General features: G+C 46.6%; 1 protein-coding gene and 2 long non-coding RNA genes across 5 annotated transcripts in view; all 3 read left to right on the top strand.

Moving 5' to 3' along the window:
- SNTG2 (syntrophin gamma 2) overlaps positions 1 to 20,653 on the top strand; it is a 1,262,328-nt gene that overhangs the window by 543,160 nt on the left and 698,515 nt on the right. The gene's annotated exons all lie outside the window — the stretch shown is intronic.
- LOC144762651 (uncharacterized) lies at positions 11,971 to 13,738 on the top strand. Of its 2 annotated transcripts, XR_013596120.1 has the most exons (4): positions 11,971 to 12,081; positions 12,599 to 12,716; positions 12,803 to 12,898; positions 13,481 to 13,738. It is a non-coding gene; the product is annotated as an uncharacterized LOC144762651 (long non-coding RNA). The 2 variants fall into 2 exon arrangements; XR_013596119.1 differs by lacking the exon at positions 11,971 to 12,081 and having other exon boundaries at positions 12,398 to 12,716.
- On the top strand, positions 17,444 to 19,987 carry LOC144762650 (uncharacterized). Of its 2 annotated transcripts, XR_013596118.1 has the most exons (5): positions 17,444 to 18,142; positions 18,248 to 18,366; positions 18,884 to 19,001; positions 19,088 to 19,183; positions 19,766 to 19,987. It is a non-coding gene; the product is annotated as an uncharacterized LOC144762650 (long non-coding RNA). The 2 variants fall into 2 exon arrangements; XR_013596117.1 differs by having other exon boundaries at positions 17,444 to 18,366.

Below are 20,653 nucleotides of genomic sequence, written 5' to 3'. Positions count from 1 at the left end.
CGGTGTCCCTGCTGATGGGTTGGCTTCCACCTCACGGGTCATGGCCCCTTGTGAATCACAGTGGGTGTCCGTGGTTTCTAGATTTGGTCTTGGCTCAGGGGATATCAATTTAAACCAGGAGGTGTTTCTCGATACTTCCTCTTCTCCCTTTCTCGCAGTGATCATGGTGCCTTTGGTGGCCGTGACAGTCCATGGGCCTGGTTCGTAGGGAGTCTGGAACTTTCCTCCCGGGCGTCTATTATGTATGACCACTTGAGCTCCCTGGCACAACCGCCTTGGTGTTGCCCTCCGGCGTCGGCTCGCTCGCTGGTTATTTTGACGTCTCCGTTCTTGAGTATCATCTGTGTTGTCCAGGCCCTGCGGTGTCCCCGGAGCACTGGGGAGGAGGTCTCTGCGTCGTCCTTGGAACATGAGGGTCCACGGGCTTCTCTGTGTGGTGCAGTGAGGGGTTCCCCGATATTCTCGTAGGAAGTCATGCAGTCTCTGTTCAGGGTCGGATTGCTCTACCATCGCTATCCGGAACATCTTATTGAGGGTCCGCATAAATCGTTCTACTTCCCCATTGGCCTGGGGCCACTGGGGTGTGATGCGTCGGTGTGTGATGCCCCTGGCTTTAAGGAATGTAGCGAATTCCGCTCCCTGGAACGGCGGTCCGTTGTCACTCCGTATTTCCTCAGGGTATCCGAACATGGAGAATATCTTTTCTAGTGCCGGTCCTACATGTGTGAAGGCCGTGGATATTACTCTCTCAACTAGCGGGTACTTGGAATACGAGTCGATGGCCACCAACGTATGTCCTTCCCCCGGGAAGCTCCCAAAATCTATGCTGACCTTGGCCCATGGAGTCGTACATGCGTCTTCCGTGATTATCGGAGCCGGCCTCTCAGGATCACTTGTCAGTTGGCAGAGCATGCAGCTCTTCACGTATTCCTCCACCATGGTTTCTAGTTCAGGAAACCACACCTTCTCCCTCATGCGCGCCTTCATTTTCGTTGCGCCTTGGTGGCCACCATGGGCAAGTTGCGAGGCCCGGTACCTGAGGCTCTGTGGTATCACCAGGCGTGATCCTCTTAATAGGACACCGTCGTTTGTGGCGCTGAGCTCGTGGTGGACATGCCAGATCTTCGTGAGAGCCTTTTTATCTGCAGCGGTCCAGGAGCTGGGTGGGTGTAGGAAGTTGGCCCAGGAACCTTCCTGAACGGCTTGAAGTGCCCTCGTGTAGATGTTGTCATCGGCGGCAGCTTCCTTTATTTCCGTGATCGTCAGGCATTGTGGACACGATGTGAGAGCTACCCATTGAGCGTACTCCTCGCATTCGTCATCTGTTGGTGCCGGCTCCTGTGGCAAGGGGTGGCGCGACAGGTAATCAGCAGGATTTTTGGCCCCTGGGCGATATATCACCTCCATTCCATACGATTGAAGTTGAATCACCCATCTTTCAATGCGTGGTGGTGGGTGCGGCGCAGTTCCCTTCAAGAGGGGCACTAGGGGCTGGTGATCTGTAACCATGACGAATGGGTGTCCTTGTAGGTATAAGTGAAAATGGCCACAGGCCCACTTGATGGCGAGGGCCTCTTGCTCTTTTTGGGCGTACCTGCTCTCGGTTGGGGTCAGGGCCTTGCTGGCGAATACTAGCGCTGTCCATTGTCCAGGCTCGTGTTCTTGGGTCAGGACCGCTCCTAGACCTACCGGGCTGGCATCAACGATCACTTCGGTGCATTTCGCAGGGTCGAAATATGATAGTGTTGCATTTTCCAGGAGGGCATCCTTGATCCCCTGGAATGCTTCATATTCTTTCGGGCCCCACTGCCACGCGGCATCCGTTTTTGTTAGTGCTCGCAGAGGTTCGCTTCGGGTGGCTAGGCCCGGTATAAACCGGCCACAGTAGGTGGCCATCCCGAGGAAGCTCCTCACCTCCGTCGGGGACTTTGGCGCTGGGGCGTCCTTGATGGCTTTGGACTTCCTGGGGTCAATCTGAATTCCCTCCTGGTTGAACACGTAACCAAAGAATTCAATAGAAGGTTGGAAAAACTGACATTTGTCTCTGTGGAGCGTCGCTCCATGCGTGCTCAGTCTCTTCAGGACATCCCTAAGGTGCTTGTAGTGTTCTGAGGCGGTGGCAGAGTGGATCAAAATGTCATCGCTGACATTGATTACCCCCGGCAATCCGGATAAGAGTTCCCTCATTGTGTTTTGGAACACCTCCGCCGCTGAAGAGATGCCGAAGTTGAGGCGTTTGTAGCGTCGGAGGCCAAGATGGGTACTGAAGGTGGTGATGAATCGTCTCTCCTCTGCAAGTGGTAACTGATGGTACCCGGCATTGAGGTCAATTTTGGAAAACCACTTTGACCCATTTACATCGGCCACTATGTCGTCCATTGTGGGAGTGAGATGTCTCTCCCTCCGGATGGCTGTATTTGGCAGCCGCATGTCGATACACAGGCGAATTTCGCCCGGCTGCTTAGGCTTTTCTACAATGACCATAGGCGAGACCCACGGGGTAGGTCCCGTTACTTTCTCAATGATGCCTAGGTTCTCTAGTTTTTCGAGTTCCTTTTCCACCAGCGGGCGAAGGTGAAATGGTATCCGGCGGTGGCGTAGTGCTGTGGGAGAGACGGACTTGTCAATGTGGAGCTTGACAGGGTCACACTTTATGCATCCAAGGCCTCTGAATAGTTCAGGAAATCGTTCCAGTAGTTCATCCACTTGGTGGGCTCGGATGCGATTGGCAAACGCTATCAGTTTTAAGTCCTCCGCAGTGTGGCTGCTTAGCAGTGTGTCAGCTTCCCGGTCAATGATGTGGACGGTTGCCATTATTTCCGACTCGTCAGCCTGGATGGGTATTATGATTTTTCCCTTTAGAGGTAGCGGTGTGTCCGCTCCATAGGCGAAGATTCTCGTCTTGGATGGTAGTACCTCAGGCCGAGGGCGTAGTTTGTTGAATTGTTGCAGTCCCATGACATTGACAGTGGCACCCGTGTCGATGATCGCCTTCACCTCGTTTTGCCCCATTTGCACCACGCATGTGGGTTGTGGTCGTCGTCTTCGCTTGAGTTCCCGCGCGAAGGAGATGACGTAGGCTTCTTCATCCTCCGAGTCCGAGTCATCGTATATCGTGGGTAGGTGTTTTTCTTTTTGCGCCAGGGGCGGATCGGCTAGTGATAGCTGGCGGACGGCCTTGGTGGGCGTCCATGATTTCTTGCGATTCTTGGGCTGGTTTTTCCTGCGGCAGACCGACGCGAAGTGGTTTGGGATTCCACAGCTCGCGCATGTTTGGCCCTGGGCCGGGCAGTCCTTGGCTGCGTGTGGTTCATGGCTGCAGTACCCACATCGGGCTTGGGGTGAGTTTCTCCCGGATCCCTTTTGCATCGGGCCACGTGGTCGGGGTCGCACGGCGTCTGCGCGTTCCACCTTGATTGTTTCAGTCTTTATAGGGGCTTTGTGTAGGGCCTGTTCCATGGCTGTCGCTCTGACGTTTGAGAGCTCGTGGGATCTGGCCAGGGTGAGGATGTCTTCAAGTGAGATCCCTGGCTTGCGTAGGATTAGTCCTCTCAGTGTCTTGTCCCGCCACCCTTGAATAATCTGTCTTCTTATGGCCCTCGGTTGGTCCTCATCAGTGGAGCTGGCTAGCTCCCTGACGCGGGTGTGGAATTGGTCCATTGACTTCCCGTCCCGTTGGCGTGCTTGCCCCAATTTGAACACCTCGAAGTCCACGTTCAACTGGGGGTCGAAATGGCCGTTGAGGGCGGCAACAGCGTCGTCATAGCTGTCGGCTGCACCCGTGTTGGGGAGGTGTTTGAAGAGACGAAAGATTTCATCCCCCTCGTAGTGAAGCAGTAGTGACCTTTTCACAGCGTTGTCTGTCTCCCTCGTGTCCACGAAGTAGTTTTCCAGTCTCTCGAGCCAGATTTTCCACCGTGGTGATGCTGTGGGCGGGTCAATTGCCTCACTGAAAGGCGGCAGCACCCCAGTTGCGGCGTGCTGGAATAGAATATTGATGACGGGCGCTGGCGGCTCGCCGTCCCCCATGACGAATAAGTCTATATGGGAGGTGAGAGTGTGTTCGGAGCTTGATCAGTCCCCTCACAGGCCGCAGTGACGTGCGTATCTTCTCCTGGGCCCCACCCTTCTTTCCCGCCAATTTGCGGCACCCACGTGGCAGCAGCGCGGCTTACTTCGGTGGAAGCGCGGGTCCAGCGGCCGTCGGTGGCGTGAAAGACGTTGTCCCCCTCGAGCAACAGCAAGGACCACCTGCACGTCGAGGACCACCAGACCAGGCGCAGAACAGGAGTCTCCAGGGCAGTGCAGGACAGAAATGCGTTGCACGCAAGATGCGTGAGATATGACAGGGCGTTTTCTATAGCTCACGCGAAATGCGTGAGATACGGCAGGGTGCGGTAGGAACCGCGGACCACGCGAAATGCGTGAGGATCGGCAACCTGTCGCACGCGGCAGGGCAGCCGGTGCAGCAGCCAGCGGCAAACGACATCTTCTCCTCCCGTGGGGCAGCAGGGGGGGCGAGGGATCAGGCCCAGGCAATGAGGGCGAGGGGAGCGCGCTGGCTCCGAGGAGGCAAGAGCAGCAGCCAGCGATCACACGGTCAGCACTGCGGACAGGAGCGGACAGCTCCGACAAGGCTCCGGTGTACGGGCGAGGGTTGGGCCCCCTCCGCTCGTCGCCAATGTAGTGTTGTGCGTGTGGGGGCCCCTAAGAGGGCCTAGGTATCACTCTGTCGCGTGCGCAGGGGCAGGTCGCGCACCAACAGCGACTCAGGAACAGCGACTCAGTCGGAAGTGACGTGCACGAGCGCACGCCCCCCTTTTATTTAGCCCCGCAGGCCACGCCTGGCCTGCGGATGTGGGGATGCGCGGTACGTGCATAGGCTAGAACGTAGACAGCATTACAATATATATGTGTATAATTTTTTCTCATCTTCCTAAAATTGGTCTTTGTACAATAGCAATAATTTGAATCACCCCCATAACAGTGACAACAGGAATATCACCAGTGTATATTCCTAAAAGCTCTATGTGGGAAAAATAACCAGTCATTTTTGGTACTACAACAATGCCTGACAGTCACAGTACCTTTGTTGTAACAGTCATTCGTAACATGGTATATACCAGCTTTTAAGGGTAGATCAGGCATTTTTTACCGATCCAGGAAGTGGTTGTTTTTTCAGCACAGCATCGGCACAGAAAAGGCTGCCATCTTTGAATCCGAAGCCTTCTAGTTGTTTTGAAAACCGTTTCGCAGTTTTTCCTTCAATTACAATCAGATAAAAACTCTGCCTGAAGGCATTCACAACGTTCCACGGAGCTGTACGGAGGTATTTACAGGCGAGGGCATAACCTTTTTCATGTCAGTAACACTCGAGCAGGTCTTTAAACGCGGCTCATTTATTTAATATTAAGAAGTATTTTCTGATCTCACTTTGGTAAAACACGGTGGGATCGGCAAAACACTAATGCCATGTGACCTCTTAATTAACCCGCAGTGAATATTTCAAGGCAACCTCCCCTTCAGTGCAAGCTCATGAAGCATGATGATCATTCTAAATAGCGTATGTACATAGTGCTTTTTAACTGAACCTCTTTTTCACTTTTTATTGCCATGACGATAAAAGCATGCCATCCATACTGGGTGTAGATATGACGAGCCGATTTGTTTCCCTTTACGTATCTGCACTTTTGAATGTATGAGTGACGTTATCCTCATATGCCCCTTAGTTGCACTTGAAGTTTATAGTAAACAGAACAACTTACTAAGAAAACGGACAATTACATATGTGTGTGTGTGAGATCGTATTTGTGTGTCTTTTAAGTGTATGTTTCAGTAAACTAACATTAAGTTACAACCAAGTGGGCAGCACAATTGCCGGCTATCACAAACAAGAGCTGTGCACCAGAATCTCGAGAAAAATATATCACAGCAATTTGCCTAACACTGTGATTCCCCATTATGGTGATGTGTTTGAAAAGACAATCTAATGGGTTGTTTGCTCTATGTTCTTCTATCATTATAGATACCAAATTGGTTTTGAAACTACTAGGGGCAATTTTACCCCTTTTTTCAGACATGCTTATTTTTGCATGTTTGTTTTGAAAGATAGGCATACAACATATATAAATGAAGTAATATAATTTGAGTTCAGTAGCTATCACATTAGATCTAAGGGTGGGCGGCCAGCTACGCTCCGTGCACGGAGTGCACGGAGTGCGCGTAGTGCCGTCTCCTACGCATTTTGCGTATCGGGCGTAGCCAGGCGGCACTACGCGCGCTCCGCAGACGGTGCGTAGCCAGCCGCCACCCGCCTCCCTCCCGCCCTCCCTAAATACTTAAATAAAAGGATAGTAAGCTTTTAAAAACACTTACCTTGTCTGCCGCGTCCCCGGGGCTCCCTCTCGCCGTCCCGCGATTTGCGCCGCCATTTCAGATACTAATGCGCATGCGCGGGCGGCCGCGCATGCGCATTTCTCATGAGAAATGCGCGGGCGCCCGCGCATGCGCATTAGTATCTGAATCGGTGGCGGCGCGAATCGCGGGACGGCGAGAGGGAGCCCCGGGGACGCGGCAGACAAGGTAAGTGTTTTTAAAAGCTTTCTATCCTTTTATTTAAGTATTTAGGGAGGGCGGGAGGGAGGCGGGCGGCGCGTAGTGGGGCTATGCGGAGTGCGCGGGTGGGCGTAGTTCTGTGCCCACTTCGCGTAGCTCCGCGGAGCCCCACTCCGCACACTACGCCCAGGGTTAATTAGATCCTGACGAGTAAGCAGTAGGAACTGCTTACGAAACATGTTGACTCATTAGGGGGCATTGCATTAAAGTATACCCCCGACACATCCCCATTTTTTATGTTTCCAGCTAGGGAAATGAATAAAATATGTTTTTCCACTAGCCAGGGAATTTTTTACTTTTAAGCTTTCACAGGTCCTACCACTCTCACACCTACACTACACATAGCCCATTTTCACAAAAACAGTGGCCCCACGTATCCGTAGGTTGCAGCACGCTCGTCCCGTAGAGGGACGAGAAGAACCCTACGATGAAGCATGACATGACATGGGATTCAAAGTGTGTGAGGGGTATTTTAAAAACACCTAGTTATTTTCCATGACATTTCATGGATCACTATCACACCTTTTTTCAGAATCACTAGAAAAATAAACAAAAAATAATAATTTCAATTTGAAGGGTAGAATCATATTGTTTATAAGAAAGTTGAACAGGCGGTAGATTCTATCTTTACACCTCTTTGCTCCCTCCCCCAATTTTTTTTTTCATCCTCTTACATCCACACCTACATTTCCTGCACTACTCTTGACCTCTATGTACACAACACCTCTCCCATTCATGCTATATACTTTGGGTGATATTCTCAAGAACGTGTGATAAACATGGCAAAACGCAACTTTCAACATCGCAGTCTATCGTGGGAAAATGATGCTGTGTTAACTAAGTATTCACAACAAGGAGGCACAATGCGATAGGCCACCGACAACATGTCAAATGTCCACGATAAAGTCAACGCGATGCCGCAAAAATGCGAAACGCGAACGCAAAAACAGTTGTAATGAGGCCAATTGCGATACAAAAAGCAGCAAAAACCAAGGGCAGACCTTCAAATCCCACGCGTCTGGCGGGAAAATGCACTATAAAAACAACAATAAGAACACATAAAAAACAATCCAAAGTGCGTAGCAACATGGATGCACCCAGACCGCGCGCAGAGGCCAACACGAACCCCTAAAGCCCCACAGACCACCAGCAAGGAGCAACGGGGTCGGGAATGCCAAGGAGAAGGGGTAGAGGAATAAGGGGTGCAGTCTGCAGGAAAATCTGTGTCACAGAGGTGACAGAACACTACCATCAACTGACCGGCCATTGGACTACCGTGAATGTAGTCAGAGTGTCGAGGAGGTCAATGGAGGAGGCCAGGAGGTGCTGGCATGATGTGAAAACCAAATCAAGGATAAACCTGCTGCCAACAGGAAGACAGCATTGGCAACAGGCGGAGCTGGAGGAAAGTTAGGCCACAGTGATCAGTGTGGAGATGGAGCAAGGAGATGGGAGTCCAGACACAGCTCGAGTTGACCTGACACAACATCAACAGTGCTAGTAACAACCAGGGTCTGGGGTGATGGGGGAGATGGGCACAATAGCACACATGCACAGCGATGTGTAGCACATTGCACACCCACAATGACCCTGGATCATGTCCCTGACCCCCGTGGCACACGGCAGCACCCACACATAGCAAGAACAGCATATCCACATTGACGACAATATGGTAAAATGTGCAACCCCGACACTGCAGAACAAAGGACACAACTGGCTCCGTACATGCGCAGAAACAGGCCAACTACATCTAACAGAGCCGGAAACTGTGAGATGGGAATGTACGCATACAACCTTACATCAGTCATGTAGTCCAAATATCTGCTGTCCACCATCAAAATCCAGCTTCCCCAAACAGTCACAATTTACATTGTCCTACATACAGTCTGCATGTAACACGAACATGTCATCAACATACATGTTGACACAATGTCAACATGCATCTCCCCTTCACATTGCAGAGGGACAAACAACACCTTCGGCAGAGCAGACCAGACAACTCATCAGTGATGCAGGAGCGAATCACCACACCTTCGACACCGACGCTCTACAACAGCTCATGTACATCCCAGGCAACCCACCACCAGGGCAGCCAAGCTACACAGAGGTGAACCCAGCCCCTGCACAGATCACACAGCAGGAAGCACCCGCAAGCACGGCTGGCTCACGACACTTCACCGCGCCACACATGCCATTCCAATGTCAAGTTTCTGAATGCCAAAAGGAGGTGGCCGAGCAAGTGCGGGTGGGGTCTGAACCCAAGGAAGATGAACTAGATCACATACGTGGGTGTCTAATACCCATGTATGTGGGTATGAGACACCCACATATGTGGAGACCCACACTGCTACAGAGACACATGCATATGCACATTTCCAGTACAGAACCACGCTCAGAGGCACGCAATTATCATTCACACACCCCCGTTAGCTCTGCATACGACGCCCAGTCCACTCCTCTTACGCTTAGAGTGGGAGACGACAAAGCTACATATCCAAGCTTTTACCTGCTGCCTGCGGTGACATGTCTGCATCCGCTGTACACAGCACAATGTAATGTTGTAGGACCCAGAGCCTTCATGCATACAGCATGACCACACAGACACACACAGATAGTATGTGGAACTGGCTACGGGCACGTGCGCCTGGCCCCTTTATTGGCAGGGCCACATGTGCAGTGACGCCTGTGCTGGATGTGTGTGGGGTGAGTGTCAATCAGCCCGCACAGAGTGGTTGGTGTTGGCAACTACTTGAACAGTGTACACCATTAAAACGGAAACTGAAAATACCAGCATAACAGAGACAACTGATGTGCAACATTGAGGTAGCCGGAGCAAGTACAAAGGTCACCCAATATGCAAACAGAAGTGTCCGTGAGTTGCAGTGCACTGAGGTTGGGGCACTAGAGCTGAGTGCGCTCATGTGTACAGATTGTCTAGGATTGTGTCACTTCGCCATATACCTGATGCAGCTTCAGTGGGGAATGTTACACCTGCATCATCTTCCTCATCATCGTCCCAGGTCTCCCACACTGCCTGAGGCGACATTGCTGCGCAACCTCTCCACAGCATAAAACTCAATCACTAACGGTCCATGGATTGTGGTGCACTGAGTCAGTGGCACCTGGAGTGCTGAGCAGGGTATCATGGAGATGATGACATCCACGACAGGTGTGAGCAACTCCGTTAGTCTGGCAGTACCAATGTTTCGACTGGCAGATGGCAGTTGGAGGTGGTCCTGGCGATGGTAGCGTGTGCCTCCTGTGGTGATGCGACGTCTGGGCCAGTCAAGACTCGATTTGATGTGTGAGCCCAGGTGGCCCGCAGTTGAGGGTGGATACAGCGGACAGTGCAGGGCCACAGACACATGGCATTGACGACCCCAAGGCCATCATCTCAGAGGCCATCCAATATTCAATCAGACAGGGCTGACTTGATCTGCATAAAGTTAGTGGCCCGGATGCACAGAGTCCAGCACAGGCACACCACCAAGGGACGGTGACTTGTGGTCCACTGAGGTAGGGCCATGTAGAATGAGTTGATCCTCAACGGTGTCCAAGAGGAATGTGGTGGAGTGTCAGGGGGGACAGTGGAAGGTGTCCTCTAGGGCATGATTCAGAGGGCAGTAGCTATCCGGAAGCAACTAATAGAGAAGTGGAATGCTATAGTCTCGTTTCCACCACCAATTCAGTATCAGCTCGATGAGGATCAAACTACCCCCTACTCCATAGACTCAGATGCCACCAAAGTTCAACCAGAGAGTGTCAATGAATGTCGAGAAACAGATTTAGTGGCACCGGGGCTGAGAGGAGATGCAGGATGCGATGATGCCGTTACTATGATATGAACTCAGCAATTGCCATATAAAGACTCAGTCCCAAATGTGTGACCTACTCGACCACAGTGTAGGCCGGAGGCAGCAGTCAGCAGTGGCCCACGGCCACGTGTAATTGGCTCGCGATGCACAGAGTTAGTGACACCAGGGCAGTTGTCTGTAGTGTTCGATCACCTCTGTAACAATGATCCTTTTTCCTCCTGACTGACACATGTCATCCTCTTACACATCTCCTTGCGTGCAATGATATGTACTCTGCCATTGAAAAATCGATACTCCGTTCCAATTGTGTGACCTACTCGAGGGCAGCGTAGGCCGAAGGGCAGTAGTCCGCGTGGGCCCACAGACAAGTGTGGTTGTAATGCTATGCACTGACTTGGTGGCACCACATCGAAGGGAGTATAGTGATATAAACTCAACCATATTTAATTTTCTCTGCCATGGTGTAATCAAGACTCAGTTCCAAATGTGTGACCTACTTGTCCACTCTGTCTGCCGGTTGAATATGTCAACGAGAAAGGAGTACTGTGGGCCTGTGTTGCAGAGGCCGTGATGGTCTGAGGAGGCTGCCAAGGTTGCAGGCATCGGGCGTGGAGATAGCACTGGCACGTGGTGGGTCCTCTTCGACACATGCTGGTGTCGCAGGAGGGCATTGAGGCCTGGGTGCGCTGGGGCGGGCAAGACTGGTTTGGGGACCAGCGGCCTGGGGTATAGCTGGCGCACATGCTCACAGGCAACACCGCTCACGGCGACATCATTGGGCTCGTGGTGGGGTGAGAGTTGCCGCCCTGGCCAACATGTTGGGCATTCCAGAAGAGGACCACACCCAGAGTTACGTGCCTTTTATTCATACCCCTACGCTGGCCTGGCGTACGCTGGGCCAGCCCACTCCGCTCACACTTACGAGGGGATGTAACAAGCTACATTTTCACGATCTTCTCCACTGGCTTGAGTGACATGGTTGCGTCCACTGTCCACTCTGCTCCAAACTCCAGCGGTGTGTGTCGACATGGATATGTGTGTGCTCTGCTTACTGCAGTCTGGCCAGCACGTCCACACCACACTTGGCATTGTGTACATTCTTATTCATCGGTCACTTGCCTCCTTAGGACATGCCTGGTCCCTACCTCTTCCCACATTCTGCTATTGTGGGGCTGAGGTGCCATGCCATTGATGGCTAATGTACATGGCTGGCCCAGGTTCCCACAGTAAGTTGTGCTGGCATGTCTGGTGGGTGTGCATGTTGTGTGGCATGTTGTATGTGAGCTTGTGACGTGTCCATTCCCAGTGTTGTGAGTTGCATGATTGTGGAGTTGAGGTGTGTGGCGTGTTCATTTGCTATTTGCCAACGAGCAGTGCATTTCCATTGGTGGTGGACTGTCGGTAGATGTAGGGATCATTTAAAAACGGTAAACATCTTACTAGTTTGATTAATCAAGTAAGGATAGGAATTGACAACAGCTTCCACGAATTATGACTAATGAATTCGCTCATGTTTATTGCTTTTTAAACAGACTCCACTGGGAGCGGGTTGTCTGTTTCCTTTCGACATCACGACAAGGTGCAGTGCCGGCAACGTGGGGGGTTTTTTGATTCAACTGGAGCGATTAAGCCAAGTAGATACGTGCTTTGGGTAAGAATAGCTAAGGAACCCTATTTATTATTAGTGGTTTGGTAAAAACAATCTCGCCAAAATATAATAGCTGATAGTCGCCAATGAATGTTAACAGTGCGTATTCCCACTCTGAAATGTGTCCAGTAACACAGTTTTTCTTTTAAAAAAAGAGTAATAAGTGGAATACCGAGTTCTATAGGCTCCATTTAGATCGAGCAAACAGCAATAGTATAATCTACGAGTGTGCATGCTGTGAAGATTTATGGTTAACCTTGAACCTAATGGGGCTGTGATAACAGACAGTCTTCTTTTTGGGATAACATAGAAACAAAAAAGCCTGTGTCCATAATTGGCATAGTCTATTGCCACGAGCTCAGTTTGCAAGTGACTCCATTCTGCATAGTCGCATATATTAATGGCTATGTTTTAATCATAATTGAAATTTCCACATCTGCAAAAATAGCATGAGCGGTAATTTTCGTAGGTTTATATTTGACTTTGCTGCACTCTTGACAGACAAATCGTTCCTTTCCAGAATATACAGTTAAGCCCACATCAGAAGTAGTTAACATCCATCCCAACAATTGTAGAAACGCTATTCGCTGCCGCGAGCATCTCCAACTTATACACGGATGCGGCATTATTCATCTTAGGTAAGATGAGTGGGGGTTGAATAACAATGTGTGGTCACTTATTAATTATCTGTTAGTGTGCTCACATACATGCATCTTTTTCATAGATTTATGATTCTTTTTGACTGACCGCAAAGGTTGGCTAGATCCTGACCAACAGCATAATAGAAGTTTGATGCGAGTGATCAGCAATCACGTCATTGGTAAGGAAAATTACCTAGAGCATTAAGTCTTGTAAAATTAAGTAATAAGCGAGGCTGGTTAGGTATAAAAATAATGTAATTCTAGTTTCATCCTGTAACATGAGTGTAGTACACTCCCTGATGTGCTACTATAGAACCAGGCAAGTGGACCCTAATCTTTTTTTAAGAGAAGCCACTAGTGACGAGCCTGTAGTTCGATAGAAACTAAAGATAATTAAAATTGAATGCTCGCCCTGAAATGAAGGTCCAAATAGAATATTGCCTTCTGCACAACCATTGTGATACTAATAGTTATATGTTGATCCTAGCCTACTGCCAGCTAATACTTAGTGGGCTTGGGTCAATTGCCTTACAACTGCTCAAATATAATAATATCAGTTTGTACCAGGTTAAGTAATAATCTTATTACTTTGACATTATAGGGAAAATCGTTTCAAGGTTCAGTACTAATGAGTAGTCTTATGTTTTTATGTATTTTAATATAATGAAAGAAGTCTATGCCTGTGTTCTTTGGTTTTTAAAAAAACAAAGTATTGGGATATATGTTATGTTGATTATGTGCATTCTTTATTATTTTTTTAGATGGAAATTGTGGCTCCTGAAGAAGGCGTTTCCTTGTAACGCCGAAACGCGCGTCGAACCATTATCATTGCCACTTAGTATTACTATTAATATTTTTTATTGTTTGTCAATTAAATGTTTTTGAGTATAGTAAAATTGTCTAAATTGCTTTTAACTATTGAATGTGTATACATGACAGTATGACAGTCGATGTCTACTTTTTAATATAATTGTTATTAAATGAATCAGATTTATTAATTTTGTACTGTTTTCCTTGAATTCACCTTTCCTATGTCCTATAGGTGTCCATTGTGTCCTATAGTTTTGTATGTATTTGGAGTTGCTTATTACACACAGTCCTTATCCCTGCCCCAAGAACTATCCATTCTGATAGCAGGGGGCCCTTGATATTTACAGTGTTTTTCCCACAGCTTGTCTGTGCAGGGTTTTGTTGCTCACCATTGTGTCTTTTGCATCATTGTCAAATATTTGAGCAGTTGTAATTTCAGGTAATCTATCCTAAACAAATCTCGTTCACGCCCACAGGTCAGGCATCTATGGCCAATATGAAAACCTTTGGTTTCTCTGATGAGGACTTTGCCACGTTGGTCGGTATTTCGGCTACGCCTAGCAATACCAACTCTTACACCAGAGGAAATGACGAAGGTAGGAAACTAATAGAGCTAAAGAAGAAACTGATCCGCATGGAAGCCCATGGCGAGTTCATGTTATCCTACCTAAAAACAGGCGTCATTCCAATTGGCCTTAGGGTACGTAATATACCCGGTCTTTTTACACATCACAGACCTTTTTTAGAGAGGTGGAGCCTGATAGCAAACAGGTGTTCCCGCGATCTGATGATACTGATCGTGGAGACTTCAAAAGAATTGGCAGCAGCTATAAAGAGCGAAATTGACGATTTAGAGGAAAAACTTAGGCAATTAAATGGGGTAGATGAAGCCTTGAAAAAAATAGAAGAGTACAATAAAGAAATAGAGTCCTTTAGCAGTTATCTAAACAAACGGAAAACAGACAAATTGAACAAAGATAAGAGATTCTATACGGAGGAAGTAGCTTACCCTTTTCTACATAAAGATTTTTATCAGCAGAATCACTATATAGACGAGTCCAGGAATATCCAACAGAGAGTTAACAATTTCACAGATACATCAGACTCCGAAGGCGAGGGCTCTAATAGCAACTATTATGAGTCGGATGGAGGTTTCAATTCATATGCTGGTTCAAGAGCACAAAGGCGGCCTTTTTTATCCAACCGGGGGCCTCGACGCGGTCGCCCCAGAGTGAGGTTCCAAGGTCAGGGACAAACCAGGGGGAACTTCCTCATGAATCAGCATCAACATCAGGCACAACATCAGCAGCATCCTCAACAGCACCAACAACAGGAACCCCAATTTATCCGAGAGACTCGGAACAGACAGTATTGGGGCCAAGGAATGTAATTCCTATCTTCAATTTGTCTTCCTTCGAATTGGATCATTATAGTGAGGCCTTGCTGTCAAAGGGCCTTTCATTTGTACCGCACGCAACTGCTAACATTTTTGACTTGTACAAAGACATTATAGCTTTTTTCAGAAAGATCAGACTTAAAAAGTTCTTTCAAGATCAGGACAATATAGACCAAGGTTCCCTAAGGCAAAGAGAAATATCACTACCTTCCACTTTCAGCCCAGGGCTTGACCAATTGGGTCCAGAAGTGGCTGCTTTTGAGTTAGTAGTCCTTCAAAAACTGGAAAGATCTTTGGGATTTATCCCTAAACCAGTATACAATTTAAATAGGGAAGAGTCTTTAGCCTTGAAAAGAATCACCGAGAACAAAAAATTGATCATAAAGGGATGTGATAAAGGAGGGGGCATTGTTGTTCTCAATTCCAATGACTATGAACGGAATATGATTTCTATGCTAAACGACAGCTCGACCTATACTAAGATCAATTCTAATCCTATCGAAAGTGTCATAAGAAAAATACATATTTTAACTAATGAAGCCCTTTCGAACGGCGACATCAATGTTAAAGAGTCTGAATTCTTGAAGAGCCATAAGAATAAAACTGCCTGTATCTATGGTCTTCCAAAGATACACAAGGACATTAGCAACCCCCCCTATAGACCAATTGTGTCTACCATTGGCACACCAACTGAACCTTTATCCAAATTCATAGATTATTATCTAAGACCCTGTATACCAATGATTAGGTCATATGTGAAAGATACAAGCCATATGATCAATATAGTGGAGAATCTTGAATTTGTACCCAGCAGAGATATAATGGTTACAATGGACATTGCATCCTTATATAGTAACATCCCACTTGATGATGCCATTAGGGCTACGGATTGGTTTATTGACAAGCATGGAATAGCTTGCCCCAAAAAGTTCTTGATTGACTGTTTGTTTATTGTGTTGACTGAGAACATTTTTGAATTTGGTGACCTTTTATATCGCCAATTAAAGGGAGTAAGCATGGGGGGCCTCTGTTGCCCCTTCGGTGGCTAACATTTATATGTCTTTTTTTGAAGACAAATTTATTGAGAATGAAGTGGCCCCATTCTTCGAATCTATTTCCCATTGGTCCAGATATATTGACGATATATTCTTTATCTGGACCAATGGGGAAGAGTCATTATTGGAATTCCTTGAATGGATCAACTTAACGGACAACAATTTGAAATTCACCGCCCAATATAGTACTGAGCAGGTTGAGTTTCTAGATTTACTAATAAGAGAAAACAACAATAAACTAGAGGTGGATCTATTCGTAAAACCCACGGCCAGAAATACATTATTACATTTTAGCAGCTTTCATCCGAAGAGCCAGCGTGAGAGTATCCCGTTCTCCCAATTCCTCAGGGTTCGCAGGAACTGCACAAATTTGGCTGATTTTGACAGACAGGCAGCTCTTATGAGGAAAAAATTTCTTGAACGTGGATACCCACATAGGCTCATAAGGAACTCTTACAAGAGAGCGCGTTTTTTTGACCGTGATGCTTTATTGAGTCCAAAAGAACAGAAAGTGACAGACCAGCTTGTCTGTGTGACAACGCACTCGACAATGAACGAACGTGTCAGACAAATTGTAAACTCTAACTGGCACATTCTCAACTGTAACCCTACCTCCAATGTGTCACTGGTGAAACCTTTGTTCGCACATAGGAGGAATAGGAATCTGAAGGACAAGATTGTACATTCTAGGTTTGGCAATAACCATTCTGGCACAGGTCTTAAGCAAAGATCGTTATTGGGCTCCTGCCCGGTATATGGAACAGTCCAGTGCTCTTCATGCAAATCGTGTAAGAGCATTCTTGGTGGCGTGGAGCTATCGCATAATGGTTTTGTGGCCAAGGTGAGTGAACTATGGAATTGTAAAACCACTAATGTGGTGTATTTCCTTCAATGCCCTTGTGGCTTGGGCTATGTCGGTGAGACCTGTAGAACCATCCAGGTACGTTTGACCGAACATAGATCCGCAATAAGAACAAGCAAATTAACAGCGCCTTTGGTCAAACATTTTTTGGAACAGAACCACAAACCTGATGAATTTAGTTGGAGAATCTTGGAGAGGATTAGGACACCTGATAGCAAAGGTGGACAAGCGATTAGGAAGAAAAGAGAAGTGTATTGGGTGTTTGTCCTTAACACTTTCAAGAAGGGACTGAATAATGAAATCCCGTGGGAGAACGCGATATTATGATTCTCTCTCTAATTCAGTTTGAACAATGTGTATGTTCACTTTTAATTTTATATATAATATTAAAGAAAAAGAAAATTTAGGTGAGTCCTTTTTGAGTAAACGTTGAAACGCAAGACCAATAGTTAACCACTGTGAACTCCATTAGTAATGGTCAGGGATTAATGTAACTGTAGGTTTTTATTGCTCCAAATTTAGGAAACTGACCTGATCAGCACTTAATATTTTATGAGTGTCTCTTGTTATTTGCGGCATGATAAAATAAATATATGAATGAGTAACCTTGAGGGATGTTTGACTTTTAATTTTAAATAAGATAAATTCTTTTCAGGATTGGTAAACGTAGCAGGCGACTATTTAATTGCTACCGCTATCTTGGACACTAATGTATAGATAGGTGGGCAGCCCTAATAGGCTGTGGAGAGTACCTAGGTTCCGCTTACCGCTGTCTTGGACACTAATATACAAACAAATAAGCAGCCTGTATGGGCTTTAGAGAGTGCCTAGGTTCTGCTTAAAGAATAAGAGAGCTGGTTCCCCTTTAAGATACAAGGGAGCGTAAGACGCAAATGGGAATTGCTACGTATCCTTTACGTATAAAGGCGGGTCGGAATTTGCTGCCTGCGATAATATTTGAACCGTCGGCGGGTTGCGAGCTGTTACCTTCTGCAGCACCCGGACGTATTTTTGCACCATCCTTCAGCTGAAACGGTAAATATTCTACTAAGTTAAGCGATCTAATAGTGAGGGTAAAAAGGAAACAGCCTCCACTAAGGAAGACTAACGATTTCGTACTTGTTTTTTTGTGTTGAATACAGACTCCGATTGGAGCGGTTGTTCGAGTTCCCTTTCACATCATGAAAAGGAACAACGCCTGCATCTAACGGGCCCTTAGATATTTTAACCGTCGGCGGGTTGCTAGCGGTAGCGTTTTGAAGCACCCGGACGTACCCCTGCAGTGTGTAAAGTAAAAACGGTAAACATCTTACTAGTTTGATTAATCAAGTAAGGATAGGAATTGACAACAGCTTCCACGAATTATGACTAATGAATTCGCTCATGTTTATTGCTTTTTAAACAGACTCCATTGGGAGCGGGTTGTCTGTTTCCTTTCGACATCACGACAAGGTGCAGTGCCGGCAACGTGGGGGGTTTTTTGATTCAACTGGAGCGATTAAGCCAAGTAGATACGTGCTTTGGGTAAGAATAGCTAAGGAACCCTATTTATTATTAGTGGTTTGGTAAAAACAATCTCGCCAAAATATAATAGCTGATAGTCGCCAATGAATGTTAACAGTGCGTATTCCCACTCTGAAATGTGTCCAGTAACACAGTTTTTCTTTTAAAAAAAGAGTAATAAGTGGAATACCGAGTTCTATAGGCTCCATTTAGATCGAGCAAACAGCAATAGTATAATCTACGAGTGTGCATGCTGTGAAGATTTATGGTTAACCTTGAACCTAATGGGGCTGTGATAACAGACAGTCTTCTTTTTGGGATTACATAGAAACAAAAAAGCCTGTGTCCATAATTGGCATAGTCTATTGCCACGAGCTCAGTTTGCAAGTGACTCCATTCTGCATAGTCGCATATATTAATGGCTATGTTTTAATCATAATTGAAATTTCCACATCTGCAAAAATAGCATGAGCGGTAATTTTCGTAGGTTTATATTTGACTTTGCTGCACTCTTGACAGACAAATCGTTCCTTTCCAGAATATACAGTTAAGCCCACATCAGAAGTAGTTAACATCCATCCCAACAATTGTAGAAACGCTATTCGCTGCCGCGAGCATCTCCAACTTATACACGGATGCGGCATTATTCATCTTAGGTAAGATGAGTGGGGGTTGAATAACAATGTGTGGTCACTTATTAATTATCTGTTAGTGTGCTCACATACATGCATCTTTTTCATAGATTTATGATTCTTTTTGACTGACCGCAAAGGTTGGCTAGATCCTGACCAACAGCATAATAGAAGTTTGATGCGAGTGATCAGCAATCACGTCATTGGTAAGGAAAATTACCTAGAGCATTAAGTCTTGTAAAATTAAGTAATAAGCGAGGCTGGTTAGGTATAAAAATAATGTAATTCTAGTTTCATCCTGTAACATGAGTGTAGTACACTCCCTGATGTGCTACTATAGAACCAGGCAAGTGGACCCTAATCTTTTTTTAAGAGAAGCCACTAGTGACGAGCCTGTAGTTCGATAGAAACTAAAGATAATTAAAATTGAATGCTCGCCCTGAAATGAAGGTCCAAATAGAATATTGCCTTCTGCGCAACCATTGTGATACTAATAGTTATATGTTGATCCTAGCCTACTGCCAGCTAATACTTAGTGGGCTTGGGTCAATTGCCTTACAACTGCTCAAATATAATAATATCAGTTTGTACCAGGTTAAGTAATAATCTTATTACTTTGACATTATAGGGAAAATCGTTTCAAGGTTCAGTACTAATGAGTAGTCTTATGTTTTTATGTATTTTAATATAATGAAAGAAGTCTATGCCTGTGTTCTTTGGTTTTTAAAAAAACAAAGTATTGGGATATATGTTATGTTGATTATGTGCATTCTTTATTATTTTTTTAGATGGAAATTGTGGCTCCTGAAGAAGGCGTTTCCTTGTAACGCCGAAACGCGCGTCGAACCATTATCATTGCCACTTAGTATTACTATTAATATTTTTTATTGTTTGTCAATTAAATGTTTTTGAGTATAGTAAAATTGTCTAAATTGCTTTTAACTATTGAATGTGTATACATGACAGTATGACAGTCGATGTCTACTTTTTAATATAATTGTTATTAAATGAATCAGATTTATTAATTTTGTACTGTTTTCCTTTAATTCACCTTTCCTATGTCCTATAGGTGTCCATTGTGTCCTATAGTTTTGTATGTATTTGGAGTTGCTTATTACACACAGGGATCATGCACACCGACTGGGTGGTTGGCAACAACGTTGGTCGAAATTCCTCGGTGGTCCGCTATTGCCTAGACATTGATGGAATGCGTGCGCTTTCTCTTGTGGTTATTGTGTGCAGTGTTGCTAGGGGGCACAAGTAGGACATGTGTGCAGTTAATGGCCCCCTAACACATGTGGGAAGCCAGCTGTGGCATAGATGACGTGCTTTGTCTCAAGATTTTCCTGCGCAGTGTGGGGGAAGTATAGATAGTGGGGTACCAAGCTGATGTTGTCATCCATGACCGTTGTGAGGGACTTGGATTGGGCTGGCTCCTCCGACTCAGGCGGTTGTTGGTTGGAGGGTACCAGAGGCCAAAACATGCAGCACGACCAGCAGCTTTGTCTGAGGTGGGCTATTGGTTGTCTGCTGTGTTGGTACTGTGAGCCTGTGGACAATGGTGAATAGGATGCGGATGATGGTTGTCCCTTTGAGCCTGTAGGGGGCAATGACATTATCTGGTGTTGGGTCTGTGAGGTTGGTGCGTTTTCTGAGGGTCATTGTCTTTGTCTGCG

This window comes from Lissotriton helveticus, chromosome 6, assembly GCF_964261635.1.
Source record: "Lissotriton helveticus chromosome 6, aLisHel1.1, whole genome shotgun sequence".
Classification (NCBI taxonomy): Eukaryota; Metazoa; Chordata; class Amphibia; order Caudata; family Salamandridae; genus Lissotriton; species Lissotriton helveticus.
The sequence above is the reverse complement of the archived record's forward strand: the minus strand, read 5'-3'. Positions and strand labels throughout refer to the sequence as shown.